Source organism: Dermacentor albipictus, chromosome 2 (assembly GCF_038994185.2).
Source record: "Dermacentor albipictus isolate Rhodes 1998 colony chromosome 2, USDA_Dalb.pri_finalv2, whole genome shotgun sequence".
Lineage (NCBI taxonomy): Eukaryota > Metazoa > Arthropoda > Arachnida > Ixodida > Ixodidae > Dermacentor > Dermacentor albipictus.
The window spans coordinates 38,204,437-38,210,436 of NC_091822.1; the positions used below are offsets into that span (position 1 = coordinate 38,204,437).

Here is a 6,000-nt window from a genome sequence, read left to right on the forward strand (position 1 = left end):
CAACCGCGTGACGAACCACATGACCAGCCACGGCGCCAACTATGCCCTATCTTTCGCTACGTATATCCTGGCATAGCCAAGCTAAGCCACTGCCATTTTTTTCCAGCTTCCTTTGAAACTTCTGGTAGTTTTCGCCACTGACACACGACGACGCACGACGACGTCGGGTTTTCAGCAGAACGAGCTAAGACGTAATCTAGGTAACAAACAAGCTGCGCAGCCGTAACTCGCATCTGCCTGGGCTAACAAACAGTCAATTCGTGCATGAGACATTGCTAGCCCAAACAGGTGTTGCCTAATTGTTTCAGTTGGTGTGCGCTTGGTAGTCATCCTTAACGGTAGTGCCGTATCTTAAAATCGCCCGAAAAATATGTGGTTGGACTACCATTGCTGTATACAGTAGTTTCAAGGAATCGGAAATAATATGGATTGCAAGGGTTTTATTCACAAATGAGAAGAATGCACGCAAGGCACAAAGAAAACTAGTGGCTTGTGAAATGTCCCTGCAAAGCGATCCCTTGCGCAATCCGCCTCGGCATTGAGTTGTAGAGCGATGTAATCACATCCGGTCGTCCACGTAACACCTCCCATTCCTCCTTCACTGCATCCCATAAGGAGTCGGCCGTAGTGGGAACATCACGGTGGGTGCTGAGTTGTTGTTTGAGTAGGCCCCATACATTTTCTATAAGGTTTAGGTCAGCTCCTTTGGGGGGGGGGGGGGGGCAGTTTAGCTGGCGCACAATGTAGTGGTCGAGCAGGGCTGCCACTTTACGGGCTGTGTGAACTGGACTTCTGTCCTGTTGGAACTGAAAGTCACCATCAGGGAAAGGGCTGTCAAGAACGAATGGCAACAGGTGATGAGTGATAATGTTGCAGTATTCTTCCGATGTAAACGACCCTTCAATGTGAACAAGTGGGCCGAGCCCTTCCTTGCTGATCGCCCGCACACGTTTACAGTGCACCGACCGCTGCAAAAAATGTTTTGAGAGTAATCCGTGAGGTACCTAAGTGTAGCGAAATAAGAAAAGTGATGTTTCATACCAGTAAGGAAGATATGTTGTTCTTAAAGAGAGGAAATAGCATAAGCAATCATTTAAAAAAAAATTGTTCGACACGACACGGAGGAAAAGGCTATTACTGAGGCGTAGTGAAGGGAATTTATATTGGCTAAAGGGAAAATCAGACATCCACCCGTACGTAGCAATCGCTACGAAGGAAACCCATATGGGTTCCTCGAAAGAAACGCTTCATAGTTGAAGAAAAATTTGTCCTGGTCCGGGACTCGAACCCGGGACCTCCGCCTTTCTGGGGCAGCCGCTCTACCATCTGAGCTAACCAGGCGGCTAGGAGATTGCAGGGCGAAGTCGAATTTGTCGACAAAACCAAAGGACAAATTAGGTTTAATAACAAAATAATCTCTACTTTTCAAGATTCACCACTGGTTTACTGGGAAAGTTGTCACTTCTGAATCTTGCTATATGCAATATCAGCGCGCGTTATAGAAGCCTAGGTGGCCGAACCTACACTGACAGCTACCATATACCAAGTAATATGTGAGATGCATACGCATGGTCGTACTGCCAAATCCTTGTGTTTTAGTGTAAAATTATATGTGATATTATAATTGAAATAAAAAATAATACTAGAAAGCGGTAGCGCGAAGCAACAAGAACGAAAGGACACGAGAACATAGGACAAGCGCAGGACAAGCAGTACAAGCGAGAACAAAGGGTAAGTTCTCGTGTCTCCCTTTCGTCCTTGCTGCTTCACGCTGCCGCTTCCCATGGTTATTCACCAACTAGCCCGCACTAAGATATTAATCAAAAATAAGCTTGCTTGCACACCGTACGGAGGCGAGCTCTAGTTCTTTATGGACGAAGACGCAGCTTTACCCAAATCTCAAATGAAAGCTGCATATAATTTGGGCATGGCGTAATGAAGAAGACAAAAATCAGCGCAAAGGGAGTTATTCAGCAGAAAACTAATTACCTTTAGTTGTCAAAAAGCGGTATTAAATAGGCAAATTGCACGCAAATCTTTTAGGCTGTCAATACTAGAAATTTGCTGAAAATTCGCGGAAAGGGGAGTGTCCGTATCTAAAATTTTATCCACGAACATGGTAGGAGATTGAACCTTCGCACTAAGCGTTTGTTTAGATATGCACCTTCTGTTCAGAAAATGCTTTGTTTTTAAATAGACACACGTGTTGGCCAGCAGACTTAAGCGTGCTCACCTGCAGTTGACTGGTCGTCACACACGCCGTTGGAGGTCCCAGCCAGGGCTGAAAGTCGGTTCGTCTGAGAAGAGAACTTCACGCTAGTTTTCCACTGACCACTGCTCAACGGCTTGGGCGAAGGCTAACCTTGCTCATCGTTATTTTTCTGTCAGTGCGGCCTTTGGGCTGCAACGCGGCTTTGGAGACCTGCTTCCTGCAGTCTCCTCCATATCCTCTTGCATGAAACATCGAGAGCAAGAGCGTCCTTTAATTATTTTGCACTGAGGAACGGGTCGGCAACTACCGCAGCCACAATTAGTCTGTCCACTTCTTCTGTCGTTGCCCTTGGTCTGCCACTGCGTAGGGCGTCACCTAGCCTCCCTTCATCATTTTTGTAGGCTTGGATTATCCTATTCACAGTGTCTCTTGGCCTATTAGTGCGCCGGCAAATTTCCCTCTGGGGAAGACATTCTATTAAAAAACGCACAATGCGCCGTCTTTCTTCTAGCGACACTTCAGGCGCCATGCTGCTGACTGAAGTCCGAGCTGGAGAACGGGTTGTATCGATGCCTACAACCAGGCATTCACCATTGTCAGAACATCTAAGATAAGAATAAAAGCTGAAGAAGGGCTTCCTGCATTCGCAGGCAGCGGCAGTAGCAAGCAGTTCGTCAATCGGCAAGCAAGACGAAGCGAAAGACAGATGACCGATGACTCGTATTTCCGAAAACATTATTGAGGTAAAAGTAATGAGGAAAAAAAGCGTTTTCTTTGTGTCATTCTGTATCAGCGTCGCATCGCATTAGTTAACTGTTCCAAGAAGGAAAAACAGAAACGAGTGCAGCTGTCTGACACATGCACGGCGCATGGTGACATACAGCATGGTGACATATGCACGGGCCGCGATACGTCATGCGCTTGCTCACGGAAGACTGTGTGGAGAGTGAAAAGCGACGAGACCTCTAGTTCCAAACAAAACCGCAAATGCATCCAGTGTAACGTGGCATCCATCAGCATGGCTTCAGGGGAGCTCTGGGCTTTCTAGGAGATTGGAATGCATTTGGCGTCTAGTTTCCCGAACACCCAACCTTCCTGTGTAACAATAAAGCTAAATGACTGCAGAGTACTCATGGAGCTCGCACTGCGCGCAAAAGTTGAAAGTAATTATCTGAAAAGCTCCCTTCGATGTGTGCACCCCTCGATGAATCCGATGGGTAGCCCAACGAACTGTGTGCGCCGTCGGAACCCCCACCAACAAGGATAGGGATACCCCAGTAGTGTTTCCTTCGTCCGTGTCTTTCTGCGCTGTGTCCAAAACGACATATGCCACCAAATCAACCAAGCTTTTGCATATCCGCAAAGAATTGTTGTACCACCTCGGCATACAAACCGTCTTTGAAACAGTTATTTTGAATAATAGCTTCTCAGGGACCAACATTATGAATCTACGAACAAAGGAAGGTAGTTTACTTCTGGCCGCCTGATCAAGGTCGATTACAAAATGCACAGCACCTTAGCCGATCCGGTATCAAATGGTCGCGCTTGCATTCACTCATGCACGACGTGACTGTTTCACAGCCCGCATAGCCATGTTATGCCCACACAGCTTGTTTCCTATATTTTCATTCGGCCTGCAGCATTACACTGGTTAGTGCTCCTCAGTGCGCTGTCGAGTATACAGCGTCTTGTTTGACCGTTCAAATGTGAAGAGGCCGCATCGTGCGACAGGCACTTTGGGTATTTCATTGTTTGCGGTGTTGTAATTGTTGCTTTATTTATATTTCACGGCCTTCACACGCACTGCCCTAATAATTGGCGAAGACGAGCGTTATCGTAGTCGGGTGCCAGCGCCAGGGCAATCGAGTGAGAAGCGCCTGTCAACTCCGGTGCAGAACTATTTACCGATGAGTCAGCAGCGTGCCACTGTAGCGACGGCGCCTGCCGGCGCGCCCTAGACAACCGATCAGTGGCGGCTCCCAGCTAGTAAACCGACATGCTCTCAGGTAAGAAAGGATGCGCATGCGCGCAGCGTTGGTCTCGTTACCAGGCGCGTCACCGTGCTCCGGCGGCCGTGCGCGGCGGTCCGGAGACTTTTGTCCCTGATAGTACATTTTACACACTGTACAGTGACTATGTTTTAGGCCCCATTACAGCCACGTCACATCAACCTCATAGAGCCCATCACTCTATTGCGAAATCACTAACACTTGCATGGCGCTCTTTGGCCAGACCTGGCCCTTGCGCCAATAAAAACCACACATTCATTCATTCAATGTCGACGTACCGGCAGTGGCGAACAGGGCAGCCTGGACAGAAAGCAGGAAACGTTGCACTGGAGACATGATCCCCATCGCCTTGCCGAGCCCACTGCCGAAGTGTCGCTCAGGACAGACTTTTACAGGCTATGCTGGTGACGTCACTGTCGCAGGAAATTCTTGAAGTGGTACACTGCACATGTCGGGCCGCAAGTCCGTGTCCAGTAAAGGGCAGCTTTCACTGATTGAGCCATCTTTCCTGTCGTCTGATCCAAAGTGGCGACACGTGCTTGAGAATGTCGACGTACCGGCAGTGGCGAACAGGGCAACTTGGGCAGAAAGCAGGAAACGTTGCATTGGAGCCATGATCCCTGTCGCCTCGCCGGGCCACTGAGCCAAACTCAACACAAGCCCGCTCCTCGCTCGCTTCTGGACGCTTCATTTCGTAATAAAGCGGATTATTATGCTCGGCTGCTGCTGGCCAGTAGATGACGTCAGTGAAGAAAGGTGTTTGGATTACTGCACATCTTTTTACTGTTGCTCCGTGTATTTAGTGACGAACTTGATTAAACAGGCTGAAGTAAGCGAACAATGTGCTTTCGGATTTCGATAATAATTAGGTACTTCCTGAAGAAGCCGACTATCTATCGTCTGCTCGCGCTCAGTGTGGGCTGCCCGCGTAGGAAATAAACCTTGACCACGCTACTTGTCAGTGCCGTAGCCATCTGGTCATCTCGTTAATTCTGCCTAGTTTTAAGCGCTCAACTAGCCTCGGTCAACGCGAAACTCAAGGTGATACCGTGCTCACGCTTGCCTGCGTGCACTCACTGCTGGCGGCTCCGGGTCAATGCCCTGGCAGACCGAATGATAGCGCTCCGAAAAATGCGCGAGTCGGATGTTGCCGATGTCTGCCGGTCAGACTGGTGAAGGACAAAGTGGGCCCGCAGCACGTAGCAGGGTCTGACAGCTGCATATGAGGGTATGCAGCCTTGTCGGGTATGAAGTTATAACGCTGCGCATGCGCAGTACGGTTGCATTTAGCTGCTGTCCCCTCGTAGCATAGATGCCACGGCCCCCGCGGGTTGCCACGACGAGTACACTGGTTAAGTGCACCTCGGGTATCTGAGGGCAGTCGGGTTTGGCGCGCCGCAGGCAGCGAAAAGGAAGCGGGGCCATCGTTAACATCCAAGACCAGGCTACCAAAACCAAATTTGAAGTGGGCGCCACGATGCCGTTTAGAAGGTTTAGCGTTTGGGAACGCCCCGCTCCAGCGTAGCCTTCGCTTCCCACAGGTTTGAAGAAGGAGTGGAAAGCATCGCGGAGGCCATTTGTGATTGCCAATAACTCCGTTTCAGCTGGACGCATTGAAGTATATTTTACTTCAAGTTATTTCTGAAATCGACTCTTTTCACTTCAAATGCCTTTCGCCACTTCGATAAAAAGTGATTCGAGGCCCCTTTAAAGTGAACGAATTTCTTATAATAATATTTATCTTACGTGACTTTGTCATGATATTTACCAAGGTTTGCC

The 6,000-nt window shown here is 48.8% G+C and overlaps 1 non-coding gene across 1 annotated transcript; it reads right to left on the reverse strand.

Moving 5' to 3' along the window:
* Positions 1-1,266: 1,266 nt before the first annotated feature.
* Positions 1,267-1,341, reverse strand: TRNAS-AGA (transfer RNA serine (anticodon AGA)). Its single transcript has one exon. It is a non-coding gene; the product is annotated as a tRNA-Ser (tRNA).
* Between the last annotated feature and the right edge of the window lie 4,659 nt (positions 1,342-6,000).